We start from the raw sequence: 15,140 nt of genomic DNA, 5'->3' as shown, positions 1-15,140 counted from the left end.
GAGGAGGGGAAACACACTCACACCTCTTCCAAACATCTCGGTGGGACTGAACACGGTAATCGGCGTTTTTAAAGTAGATTTGTCATTTGTTATTGGGTTTATTTGTACTAGGAGAAAAAAACTGCCAGTCCATAGATTTAAAGGTTATTTACCATTACTAAAATAATCGGGCTTTTTTGATGCTGCCTTTAGTGAATTATTTGTCTCATCAACACAACAGCCGTGAGGATGTTACCTGTGCAGTTCCATAGCAATTTCTTTCTTTACATAACGTATTTATACTATATATTTAGCCACCACGGGTATATCTATCTTTACTTATTGATCAATGGTGAAAATGTAATATGTATGTACCGACTTCTTAATAATGGATGACATTCTCAGAAGTTTTACAGAGCTTCCCTTGATTTTCAAAATTGATACACAGCGAACTCATAAAAGTGAAGCCTTAAGGAAGAAAGGAAATCCTGTTTCGAGATTAAGACAGCTTCTGGCCATCCATATTAAATTCCAATGTCATAGTGTTGGCACTAACGACATTATTATATTACATCATCTGTGTATATACATTACTACAAACTGTTGTAACAAAACGGTTGGCGATCGGAAGAAATATAGAATCTTCTTCAAATTCGATTTCGAAGCCCGTAGGTAATATACAACTTGGTCAATGCATTTATGTTTAGCGAATAGGTAAACATAGATAACTTTCACACATGCACTACAATTTCCGTCAGTTTCACATATAATCACATAAAGGAACTAAATCACAGAATGCCGTTCAACCGAAGATTCCCAAAAGATGCGTGGTATACCAAACGCTGATAATATATCTTATAATATACGTTAAAACAAGAATTTTGATATTGGCAAAGTAACTGAACTTACGGTAGGCTACTTCTTTTTAAAGTCTATAATACAACCTTTTTAGACACTAAAGGGAATGGGCGACCATATTTCTACTGCCCTTGCTGTATCTATGCAATGGTAGTGTTTTGTTTTGGGTTTAGCATTGTACATCTTCAAAGCTCAGTTTAGATATTAAATGACTAAACAAGAATGATAGTTGAAAATGGACCATGAACCGACCATGACGTCATCGCCGCCAATTGAAATTGTGTCGTCATAAAAAATTCGCCAATCGATGCCCAAAATTGTCCAGGGATGCCAAGTTTCGTGTCGATTAAACACGAATTGGCAGAGTCTTGGTCTTTTTTCAAAGAGCGTCTTTTCCAAGAAGAAGAAAAAGGTGAGTATAGCTCTTGGGAAAAATTGATAGCATGCAGGTGGATGTTCTTTAAATTTGATAGCGTAGACAGTAATGATGTACATATAGATTCAAGACTGACGTATAATTCAACACAACGTAATTATATATATATAATTTTTAGCATATACGACGCTTTCATCTAAACCTACGCAAATAACATCAATCAATACGGAAATTAGTGTTACGAGTAAGTAGTTTTAAATCAAATGTTTGATTATAAACAAAATTCTCGAATAGGGAACTGTAATTTATAATATGATTGGTTTTAGTTTAGATGAGAAGGAATGACATCGAAACAAGTGCGCGGTTTCGATTTCTCGCTTGTTTTCTCCGGGTCCTTCGGTTTCGTCCTACTGCTAAATACCCCTACGTGCAGGCGAATTATTGAAATAAAATTGAACCATGTTTGTGTCGAGTGGACTTTCTCTTTACGTTTCCAAAAGTACTTTCTGGATGAATTTAATTGTAGCATTTGAAAATGTAATAAGACAAAGCAGAAATTATATACTGTCCCGTAGACTGAGATTGGTGTGCTTTTAGCGATATACGAAAGGACTATCATGACTGATGCTACCTAAAACAATCAACATATTAAAAACCGATTTAAAATAGCTTTAGTTATACATGTATATAAGTAATCAACAGCTTGATCAGACTTTAAACAGATAAGTTTTATCATGCAGGGTATAATCCGATTGCCTATATATGTATCTGTTGCTGTTTATTTCAAAACATTTTATCAGTTTAAATATTTTTATTGATTTTTTTTCTAAGAATACGTTTCAAATATACAAGTAGAACTAGGTCACGGTGCATTGATTTACAGTGAGTTCAGTGACTTCTGCGTTCATATTAAGATCTATATTACTGCCTGACAGCTATAACAGTTTTTATCGCGTGTGTCACAAAGCAATAAAATCTGTGGGTGACACTATTTCTTTAAGCACGATCGGGTCATATGTTAAAACCTTTGAAGTAACAAGCGGTTAACATTCAAGATACGCCCACATTTTGCAAGAGTTGGATAGAGAACAAGTTAAAAACATCGCGATGTTTCGTAAAACCAGGGCCCATAATCCAGGAAGTTATGATCTGAAATGGGCGAATATCGAAAGGACTCTTATTTTGGGGATATAAAGATATATTTTAAGATCAAAATCGGACAAAAATTGTGACCTCTAGAGGGTCCACAACCTTCGTTTTACATACTTTTACACAATTTGCATACAAGGAGCGGCCATTTTGTCGGGCAGTTTAGTTTTGATAATCCCGAAATTCGAACCCAACCATCATTATGGTGCAACGGTGATATATTTAAACGGTATTTAAAATCGGATAAAAATTATTTTCGTACAATCAGGGGCCATAATCCACAAAGTTATGGTCTGATAGGTCAGAATATTCAAAGAAACTGGGATCTTTGTAATAAAAATATATATTTTAAGTTTCATCAAAATCGGACAAAAATTGTGACCTCTAGCAGGTCCACAACTTTGGTATTACATATTTTTACACTATTTGCATTGAATGAGCGGCCATTCTGTCTGACAATGTCGGTCCAATTTTTACGAAATTCGAACTCAATCATCACCAGGGTGCAATGATGATATATTTAAGCGATTTTTAAAACCAGATAATAATTGTGAGCTCTAGAGGCTCCACAAGCTAAAAACGCGATTTTTCGTACAATCAGGGGCCATAATCCAGGAACTTACCGTCCGATATGCGCGAATAGCGACAGGAAGATCTTTTGAATATAAACAAATGTGTCAAGTTTGATCAAATTCGGATAAAAATTGTGACCTCTAGACGGTCCACAACCTAGATAATACTTTTTTACACTATTTGCCTACAGGGTGCGGCCATTTTGTCCGGCAGTTTCGGTCCGATTTTCACGAAATTTGAATTCAACCATGATTATGGTGTAACTGTGATATATTCCAACGTTTTTTTAAATGAGATACAAAATGTGACCTTTAGAGGCACCACACGCTAAATCGTCCAATCAGGGGCCACCATCAAGGAAGTTAAGGTCCGATATGCGCGAATATCGAAAAGAACCAAGATCGTTGGGTTATAAACATATATTTCAAGTTCAATCAAAATCAGATAAAAATATTTACCTCTAGAGTTTCCACAAGTTAAAAACGTGATTTTTCATACAATCAGGGGTCATAATCCATGGAGTTACGATCTATATTTAAAGTTTCATCAAAATCGGACACAAATTGTGACCTGTAGAGTGTCCACAAACAAATTATTGACGGACGGACGTCAGGGCGGACAGGGGCGACGACAATATACGTTCACATAAAAATGTGTAGGCATAAAAACGAGTATGCCGTCGACATGAGCTTAACATTTCATGACTTGCTCGTTGCTCTGTAACGCATGTGCTCGTCCAATTTGAAAGTGTACCACATAATGAAAGTTTAAAAAATATATTGTTAATACTGTCAGCCTTCTGGCACGTTGATGTTTTAAAGTGCACAGTAAATATTGTTTTTGATAACAGATGCATCTAAATATTTTATCCAGTAGTTTCAATCGATGGTTATGCATTGACACTATTAAGGAAACCAATAGTTTAAAGGGGCCAACATAATTCAGTTAATTACTTGAATCGGTATATTAAAAAATCAGTTGTTTGCAGTCAATGTAAAATAGCTAAAGTAAAACTTATGTTCATTTTAAGCTTGCATTTGGCTTTTTAGATTTCATACCGCTCCCGTTTCTCTCTTTTATCATTCTGGCAATTATGTGTTAACTTTTCCGTAAAAGCCAGTTTTTTTATACTTCGGGGTGGTTAAATACATAATAAAATCGGGTTTCATTTTTATGTACAGGTTCTATCTATACACCAGTGCATAATTGCAAAGGTACATGAGAATAAATACATACCGGCATTTAATTTTTTCTTCCAAAATACACGTACACCGTTTTGCTGGTCGTGCCTTTAGACATAATGTTCAGAATATATTTTTGTTCTATTTAAATTAACGCCGTAAGAACTGTTACTAAGACAAACAGATATCTACGAAAATATTATATCTTGATAATTTAATATGAAGGGAAATATGAAATGAAATGGGGTTTAACGTCCATCTTTACTGTAAAGGGATGTATGAAATATAAGTTTTAATCATCTTAAAACCATATGATTTTTTTGGCGTGACTTCTTAATCTTGTAGCCTGCCATGTTTTTTAAGTTCTAGTTAAGAATTAACTGTCACAGATTCGTGCTCTTTGACAAAATCTCAATATATTTTTAAAACAGCTTACGGCAAGAAATCTATTTCATTTAGCACGAAGGCTTCTAGCCACAAAACAAATGATTTTATATTAAAGATTAAATACTATTATTTAGAGAATGAATACTAATCAGATTAATTTCCAAAGGGTTATAAAATTAGAAAATAAAATTTTGTTTTTCAAATTGTATATTTAAATAAATGAAAATATTGAGGGGGAATCGAAACCCCGCCAGTTGACTCAATGACAGACCGTCAGACCGTATGATACAGCGCGCGCGTGCTAACTATTCGGCCATCCAACTAACCGGAACATCAGGCATTAAATACACATTCTCCATAAAAAGATACCTTATGTAAGGTTTAGAGAAATAACTAGATAATGTTAAGTGAATATATTGAAAATTTAAGTCAAATTACTTCATTCTGAGCGAAGATCCGAATGTTTGAAGTTTTGACAAGAACTAGTTTCTGACATGTAATTTATATTCTAGATTGCCAAGTACCATTGCAGATGATAATCAACGTAGTCTCAATTATCATTCCTTTCAGCAGCAGGCTAGGGGGTTGATTATGGTTGATTACCATATGAATACATGTCTTAATAATAACTTATAACATTTGAAGCCAGAAACACACCAGGCAGTATTCAAGTATAACTATTACATAACGAATCTTTAATCATTCCATAAGAATAACCGCATGGTTACAGAACGACACAGTTATGAAGGGGAAAGTATGTTATACCCCTCACCCTCTCCCTGTGAAATGAAATATATAGATATATAATGATTAATAATACGATTATGTTTGAAATATGTAGCTGGTGACAATGGCATTTTAATACTATAGCAGGATAAACGGGCCTATTTTAAAATCATATTCATTCCCAATTAATCTCCGTCTTCAATTAGCCCAGGTTAGGTGCAGAAGAGTAGGACGTTAAACCCCATTTCATTTCATTTTTCCCAATTAATCTGTTATACACAATGCTTTTAATCCAGTATTAGTCTTTTATTTGCCTAATTACAAAATCTGAGATAACAGAGATTTGATAATCAGCGACTAGCTGTTTTTAAAATATTAATGTGTAATTTTCAATCGTTTCTGCTTTTATGCCCTTCATAAATAATCCATTGCTTGTAATCTGTTAAGTATAATCACTCGGTAATAACATTATCTGTAATTCAAGCCTAGAGAGGCGTGAACGCCAAAGGTATTTATTAGCTCTTTTTTGTATTTGTGGCTGTTTAACATAGAAACATTTCCGAATCATTTTAAAATATTAAAAAGCTATTAAATAATTATCGACACAGCCAAAAATTTATTAACTCGGGCCTTACGTTTTTAACAAACAAACGTTTTTAAAACCAGTAAAGAAATTTGCTGGCACAGTTTTCAGGATATTAAAACACATGATCTGAACGCTTGTTTCTACAATTTTTAACGCATATTTTTTGGTCTGAAAGTGTCAATATTAGTATATACCTTCGGACAAACAAGGCCCTGTTTTATGATAAGTGTAAAGATAAAAATGTTTTGTCTTAAAAGAGCCAAACGTCTACAGGTTCCATGTTTGTTTACTGTCGACTGTTGAAAACAAGTCGCTGATATCTCAAAATTTGATATCTCACAATATTTGATAGATTGTTATGTCACAAAATATGACATATAGATTGTTCTCTCACAAAAAAAAATCAACACATAAAATATAATCAAATTAACATTATTTCTTAAACCGAAATTCAATGAGGTAGCACCAAAAATCCTATATTTCAATGCACTGTCAAACAAGATAACTTTTAGTTTGTTTAAAATGTGTTATTATAATCGGAAGCGACGAGAGAAAATGTTCCATATGAATAAATGATCTCTTCGGAATATCCATCCATGTTTTACATAACGAATGAATTAATATCAGATTTATTCTGACGAGTGATCCATGTGGTATTCATATTCAGGATTCTAAAATTGCAGCCTACAATGTCTTCAAATAAATCTTATTTCAATCAATAAAAGACAGCATCTGAACGAGATTATTCATCAAAATGTATATTCTTAAAAGGCGATAAAATAAATCAATGTTTAATCTGATGTCACCTATTACATCCTAATTTGACATTATGCCATATTAAGCACAATGCGTAGTTACACGATTTAGCATTAAAAAATGAAAAATTTCCAGGACTTTACATAGAGTTTTAGCGCAAATAAAGTCCCAGAAGTCATTAACTATAGCCGCAAAGCACTTAAGTCATGTTCTGAAATTCAGGTCATTTACTCACTTAATAGCTTGGATATTTTTATATGAATTTTGACACTCCTAATTAAGAGTGCGGTGAACGAATGGTAGTGAAAGAACCACTCTTTTAAAATAAATAAATATCATTTTACCATTGTGGATTACCTTTAAAATAAATGTAAAGAGGGTGTGGGGTTTATTACAGAGATTACTCTATGGAGGCAGCCATTTTGTTGACATCTATGACAAAAGAACTGTAACATTAATATAAGCGTGTTGAAAATGTCAACATTTGAAATGCTACATAATACCTTGGCAGAGTTAATGTTAAGCTTATGAGTTTAAAAGAAATACATTAGTTGCCATGAAATGGTAATGGGGAAGATTTTTCTAGATGTGCGTCTACGTGAAAAATGACATCAACTCGATAATTACACAGTAAAAGTATCATGGTTTAAATTAGGAATCACATCAGACATTATAATATGAAAAATAAGCTATTTGGTCAGCTTATAAAATCCATGGTAACTAAGGATGTTGGCAGTCCCTAGTGTTAAAAATGAAATCTAATAATGGTTATCCCAGAATTTAACCATCTGTGGAATAAGCTAAGGATTTACAAAAATTATGGAAACCCAAAAGGATTAGGAAGAAATATGTTAAAGTTTATACTTCGAAGTGGGTAGACATGTTTGTCTTTGGTAATGCATTAGATCCTATTACTGGTAAGGTAAAGTCAAATAATAACCGACTTAAAATAAGCGTCGCAAATGGAATAATATGTAAAAGTATACTAAATCTTTGGAACCATTAAGGCGTATCTAATGGCAGAATCCAACACCAGGGCGTTTAGAGACGACTTCTTGCACCCGAGGACAATCTTGACCTGAACAACTACAACATTTGGAATACTACAACATTTCGAATCAGATACAACTGGCTCCCAAAAGAAGCTGTCTTAATATACATTAGAAATAAAAAAAACGAATAAAATGATGTGTAAGAAAGTTTAATGTGGTTTGCTAAAACAGTTTTACAATCCAAATCACTTAACCAATAAGTATTGTCAGACCCAAATAGTTTACTCGCATAACATAAAAAAATACAAATCTTAAAATTCAGACTTGTATCCGCATATTAAATTCTTTTACAGCTATCGTGTCTTGTTCCAAGTAATAATAATCTTTTATATACAGCGCGTGATTAAGAAATTAATTAGTTTCACCACCTCCCGGAATGGTAATTTACTTATATTAGTTTCCAACATGTTTTCTTTTATTCCACTCGAACAGGATCGGATCTCTGAAAATGTATAATGTCATCAAAAATAAAATATCAGGCTTTCTTAATTAAACACTGTACCCTGATACTTTAATGACAAGTCTGGGGTTTTCTGTTGATTTGATAAAACTACTCACAGTACTTGAGAGAAAAACCACGGGGATATTAATTACCAACTGATATACAATTTCTACATAACCCCAACCATAAAACGGCCGTTCGCTAAGAGGCGTAATGGTGACCAAACAATATAAAAGCTAATGGGATGACTTATAGTTCTACACAGTCTGACAAATCTATTAGCTTTAATCAATCGGTTAAAACAAAGATAATAACGGCGTATGGATTTATATTGAGATCAACGTCGGTGTCAATAACTGTATTGTTCACGGTTCAATATTGTGTGACTATTACTTTTTCACGAAAATATGTATTTGTTCTGTTGGTTAGCGTACTATAAATTGGCATTGCACGTGTTTGTTTAACGGTAAACCATTAATAAATTTACCAAGAATTGTTAAATTATCCGACCGTGGACACAATTATTGGCTTTTGCTCTCTGTCGTTCCTTGTATTCTTTATCACGTATATGTATGACACAAACAACACAATTTTGGATTACATGATCGATTTTTATATCATTTATTTGTAACAAATGTATAATTAATATTGGGCGACCACTATACAGGGTAAAGCGACACCGATAGACAAGCGTTTTACATTTAAATTAAGGTTAATGACTAAAACCTCTTAATGTTACAGTGAAACAAGCCCATAACTCTTAATTTTTGAGCAAAAAATGATCGGTTGGTGGACGGGATCGTTTTTTGTCCATTACGTGTTTTCATAGTTACTCTGTGGAGTAGAATAAATGGAGTTAAATCACACTGTAGACTTGGAAACCTGTCGATTGCCGACAGGACAACCGCCTCTTACTTATCTTCCAATTTCTAATAACAAGGGATATTTTACGTCCACGTGCAGTACGTAAATGGATAGATTTCTCTTTTGATCACGGACTAGACATTCTTTATGTGAACTTCCTGTTATCCATTAGCCTTGGACAAAATAGGGATTGAAAACCTTCGAGGTCTGTTCGTCCATACCGGAAATAACATGAATTTCGAACTTCTGAAATCAAAAACTAATCAAAATCTGTGAATACTTTTTACAAACATTTTGCTAAAAAAAAAATGGCATTGCCACTCCGATTTAAAGATTTGTCATTGACATCCAGTTTTTGTTTCTGACATCTTCCAAGTTCATTGAATGTCACAGCTATGTCAAGTTCTGTTATCTCTTAATCTACAATTCAGTGAAAACCACGTGGGATGAATTAGGAATAGGGCAACATTTGTTTTTTTAAATTGAGGGAAATATTTTCGTTGAGTTCAAGATTTCAAACGTATATAGTACTATAATTATCACGAGGTTTATTATTGAGATATATATCGAATATTTCTATAATCGCCATGGGTTATCATTCAGATATCAATTTTACATACTACTATAAGGATTACAATAGCTATCTTATATTGCCATGAGGTTATTATTACAATAGTCCTGTAAGATGATATCAAACTATCTTAAGAAAATAGTACCATAATGACTTGAGGTTATTATAAAAATTATAAATCGCTGTTGGCCGAGACAGTTTATCGAGACTTTCCGGTGTGGTTTCCCCTTGTCAGTGGTTCAGGAGTGGGGGAGGGGGCTGACAAGGACAGCTGTCTAGTTGTTCGGATGGGACGAAAACCAAGGTCCTGTATACACACTGGAGTGCACGTAAACCATCCCTTGGCAGTTGGAAGTCGATATAAGAGTAGACCGTTGAGTCGCTGTCCGAGCAAAATTTCCCTCATAGCACACTGTATGGCGTATGCCCGTTGTCATTAACCTAGTCGAAGCAGAACAGTAAGACATTAAACGCCATTTCGTTTCATTTCATTTCGTATTAGAGTGTTCCCTATCGTCGAAATGGGTGATGAAATGGATTCAGCATCACTGAAATAATTATATCTATTGGCAACAAACTTGATCGTTTCGCAAAATTCGAATTTTCTTTTGGTGATTATATACGGCGGTATTTCTATTTCAGCAACTACCCGGGGTGGTGCGGAATTGAGTTAAACTGAACCAATTTCTGTAGTTTAGTTCATGTGAAATAATATAGCCTATGATTTAGGTGAAATAGAGACAATATAATGACCAAAATTATTTCCTTGAATGGCACAGTTTAAAAAAAACACATATGTTCAGTAATGATCAATGAAATGGGTCTCTCTCGAGTATAATTGTGTAGGCATTGTTGGTCACATGAACAAAAAAATCTTCTAAATCGTGCGGTCACATTAAACATTTGACTATCTTTAAAAATCGTACACGGTCTTTTTGTTGAGGCCATGATTAAGGATACATTAACATTCTAAATATATCCTTCGTTTTATTTTTTAGTATGTATAACAATCCTAATCTGTATATATAATGTAGTTCAACTATTTCTTCACCTAACGTATATCAATATATTAAATTCTACCAAGACAGGTAAAATACTACCGTTACTGTCGAGGTTTCTTTTCCGTTCTATTTCTACTTCTGAGAAAAATTAGTCTGAAGCTCCATGATACCATGTTTCTGTTACATTTAGAGATTTAAGACTCGTTGTTTCCATGTAACAAACATTTTCGATACCATTATCCATATTAACTGACAGAAATATAGAATCCCGAAACACATTTTCCTCAGAACTGGAGTTTATTTTGATAGAACTAGTCAATTCTCCCCCCGCCCTCTGTAAATATTGTAACAAAGACGTTAATTTTTGTATGATTTTAAGATATATATTTTATAATGGCCAATAAACCACCTACATTATATCTAGACAAAACAAACAAAGGGAAAACTATGGTAATGCAAGTGGAGAAACAAATATCAATTTGTCTGCTTTTTTGCCTTTCATGTAGTTCAGCTTCTTTATAGAGCTTTTGTTCAGTATTTCTACCAACTAAAGAAAGTCAGTGCTCCACTTTCAGGTGGTTTAGAGCTGCTATGCAAGGACAGAGAATGATTAAAGGGCAACTAAATATTTTTGAAAATACAATTTAAAGCTCTGAAAAGTAATCCGGAAGAGAACACTTAATTTTTTAATATTGCTAATTACTGATAACATAACGAGCATATTTTTTAGTAATAGGAAGTCGAATCTGGTCACAGCATTCTGCTTATTGCCAACCTCCCGTAAAATCAAACCAAATGAAATTCAAGGTCCTACTTTTCTGCACAAAGCGGAATAATGAAGACTGTGAAGGGTTCTTTTACGTGCATGGAACAAAATCCTTTGTCAGGCTGGATAATTTCGAGGAACTCTCTTTCGATATTAAACCTGGTACCGTCTGGTTAGTGAGCATGCGTCACACCAAAACTGACGCGACAGACATGCGTTATGGTTTACAAGTATTTACTTATCTTTCGATTGTGGAACTTTTTCCTCAAATTATCTAGTTAACTAGTTCGTAAACCAGTTTGTCAATCTTCAAGGTAACTATCCCCACAGAGTCAGTTGCGGATTGTGCGGGTCCAAACCAAGTCGCCGTGTAAAATGAAATTTTTATTTATGGTATTCGATCAAAAACGAGATTCGGATGTATAAATTATAATCATTGAATAAGTGGCAATTAAGTGGTTGATACACGTGTGTTCTAATTCTCCCTTGGCTAAAGGAGTCAGAATAAATTAGTTGATAGAACGGATTATTCTAATACATAAATACCAGAAATAGATCTCTAATACTTGAAACAAGAAGCATAGAAATAAACCAATGGATCTTAATAGCATACATGGGCTTTGTATTTGTTAATTCATTGAATTTACAGAACATGTCTTGCATAATTACACGCAAGGGAAGTGTATTGTTGGAAACCGCGCCTCCATATCTCTAATACAGATCTTTTGAGAGCTGAACCATGATTTGATTAGACTAAATTCGATATTAAATCTCTATTCTTTTCAGGTCTCTTAAATGATTTTTTAAAAGACATATTATTCTTAAAGCGACAAAAAAATATCTAATCATTTTAGATGGATTATATTTCTTGAATATGACCTACAGATTGATTTTATCTCATAAACTTTTACCATTTAATAATTGCTATTTGTTAGATGAACCGGATTCCGAGTATATTTTATAGTTATCTATGGTATATGTCATCGAGCACGTTTCCGCTGGAGAAACAATTGTGTGGCATTGTTTGTGGAAATAAAGCAATTCGCAATAGAAAAATGTAGAATAGATGGATAAGTATCTTCAGGCAGGTGTTCGAGAAACATAACTTGTCATTTAAACATTGTCTGATATTTTTCATCAGTATAAGTATAAAAAGTTACTGGTATTAGAAATGCTTCATCCACTGTGTTGATTCCAAGAAAGTCTAAAGCAATTATAACTGTCTGTTTTGCGGTCTATAATCATATTTTAAAAATGTATATATACAACACAATGTTAGACAATAATGAAACTGTTGTGACGGAAAGTTATTAATTATTAATTAGTACTGACATTATTAATAGAAATGAAATGGGGTTTAACGTCTTATTGTTCTGCTCCGACATATTATTAATAGTAAGAATGTTAATTCCGTTTCTGTCAAGTCGTATTACTGTCAACAAGGATATATAGGGTATATTTCACCAGGATATCTATATCGGATTGGATGGTGTGTGCCTAGTATTTCACTTTCCATTTACGGGTTAAGTTAGCCAAGACCGACTGTAATACTTTAACTGGCATTATTCATATTTTCAAGCAAGTTTACAGTGCACTCGCTTTATTTTCAGGGTTTATGCTAAGATAAGTGTCTGATTCAGTTGGTATTCGGGGTGCATTTCTGGTACAGGTATCACGAACTTATCAAGCGTATACCCACTATTAAAAACTTAACTTGATAGGTTTCGAAGAGAGAGAGAGAGAGAGAGAGAGAGAGAGAGAGAGCAAGAGATAGAAATGGGGTTTAACGTCCACTCGACACAAACTAAGTCATTTCGGGACTAACATATGGTTTAATTTTATTTCAATAATTCGCTTACGCGTAGGGGTCTTTAGCAGTGGGAGGAAACCGGAGGACCCGGAGAAAACCCACGAGGTTGGAAGGTTTCGAAGGACATGTTAGGATAAGTATAAGATGTTGCTATCGAGATGCTCTTTGTGTATACAATGGTATATTAACATGTGGTTGTTACTGATGTTAAGCGAACGATAACGCCATCTGTAATTTGTAGAATTGGACCAGATTCAACCCCAGAGCAACATCTATTCTAGACTGATGTCGTGTATTGTAGTTGAACATCAGAAGTAGTATATCTTTTAACTGTTGTGACATGTTTAATTAACGCTATACAAATCGCTAGTTATAGTTAACAGTATAAGACTATGCTTCCCTAAGGTATGGGATCTGGTACCGAGTCAGAATAGCGCGAATATTTACATACAGTTATTTATGCCTTGAGACTAAATGGCAGTTACTGTAGCTGAAACCCATTTACATGTCCACAGTTTTCAGCATAAATATAAAGTTCCTTATACATCACATGATTTTCTAAAATTCAATTATCGCGTTGTTTTTAGTTGAGCACAAGCTTTTTAAATCATGTGTGTTGTGTGAAATAGATTTATTTAACGTCCGCTTTCACTGAAAACATATCGACAATAATCGTGTTTACTATTACTATGAAATTTAATGTTTGAAATCCGTAAAATCTGAAACCGGTATTGTATATAGAGAATCTTCTACCAGTCTTTTTTGATATCAAAAAATATCAACACAAGTTGATATTTTTTGATATCAAAAAAGACGAGTAGGAGATTTTATTTATCAGCCAATCCTTTCTTACATGCACAAATAGATAAATATAATTCTTTGCCGTAGATTTCACGTTTACTGAACATTACGGTGTAGTGATAGATCATTTTTGACAGCAATTCAACCATTGCAAAGTCCTTTATATTGACCCAGTGTTTCCATCAAGGTCAATTGAATAACAATAGTTCATTTTTAATAAAAAAAAGTTACTTTTGATAAGAAATGAACTGTTCTTTGAAAATAAAAAAAAGTAGTTCCTTTTCAACTGACCAATCAAATTCATTAAGCGATATCTCCTCAGGAGATATTGCAGAAGATTATGCAATTGATCACACAAGCGATATCTACTGTAGAATGTATTATTGGGTGATAAAGTATGTTCCACAACGCCGATTTAAATACAATTCTTACAAACAAATTTCCCCGCAATACAACACACCTAAATGATATGGATTATCAAAGCAATATTGAAAAATAAAATGTTTGCTTTAGATACCATAAAATACCCTTGACAGTTTTGTTGTCACATTCTGCATTAAACGCAAGTTTTAAAAAAAAGAACGGAATCCAAACCCCGACCGCCGAAACTGTTGAAAATATATGTAGATAAAAAAAAAACTTACCCTATTCAGTGAATGTCTTGTAATACGACACTGTTAGTACCTGCAAACGGTTCCCTTGGTGTCAGCGATTAAAATAGTATGTAATGATATCTGCGTCCTTATCGCGACTTTACTTTTCTTGCTCTTAAATTCCACCTTTTATATACACATTAGCATTCTGTAACTCGAGATCACGTGCTCTCGTAGGATGCAGAACTGGAGTTGTGGCGTCGCGTGAAGAGTAGATTAGGATGGGCGGATTGGTTAAGATGTCAACCACTGCACCAGGTACCAATCACAGAGAACTGAGTTTAACGTAAACGTTTACATTTGTATAAATTAGGTTTCTTAACCATAGTTAATGGCGGTGTTCAACTCAAATATCAATAATATCAGTTAACGAATCTAAGTCTTGTTAAACTAGGATTAACTTTTGTCACGGATTATCCCTTTTCTCGTCTGTACAATAATGTTGATAATTCCGCGAACAGTGATAGGTATTGTCTCTGTATCGACTTTGCCCACTGACAACAAAACGAGCGTGAGAAAAAACGTATCATATCAGTCAGAAATCATGACACGGCATGAATAAATGTAATATGGAGGATAGGCTTAACAGCACAAAGTTTAATCATATTT

General features: G+C 33.8%; 1 protein-coding gene across 1 annotated transcript in view; it reads right to left on the bottom strand.

The window, feature by feature from the left end:
• Window positions 1-14,878, bottom strand: part of LOC126827054 (MIP-related peptides) — a 48,770-nt gene extending 33,892 nt beyond the window's left edge. Inside the window, exon 1 of the mRNA XM_050556233.2 lies at window positions 14,523-14,878. The gene's annotated coding sequence lies outside the window, so the exon portion shown is untranslated. The remainder of the gene's footprint in view (window positions 1-14,522) is intronic.
• Between the last annotated feature and the right edge of the window lie 262 nt (window positions 14,879-15,140).

Source organism: Patella vulgata, chromosome 7, assembly GCF_932274485.2.
Source record: "Patella vulgata chromosome 7, xgPatVulg1.2, whole genome shotgun sequence".
NCBI lineage: Eukaryota > Metazoa > Mollusca > Gastropoda > Patellidae > Patella > Patella vulgata.
The sequence above is the reverse complement of the archived record's forward strand: the minus strand, read 5'-3'. Positions and strand labels throughout refer to the sequence as shown.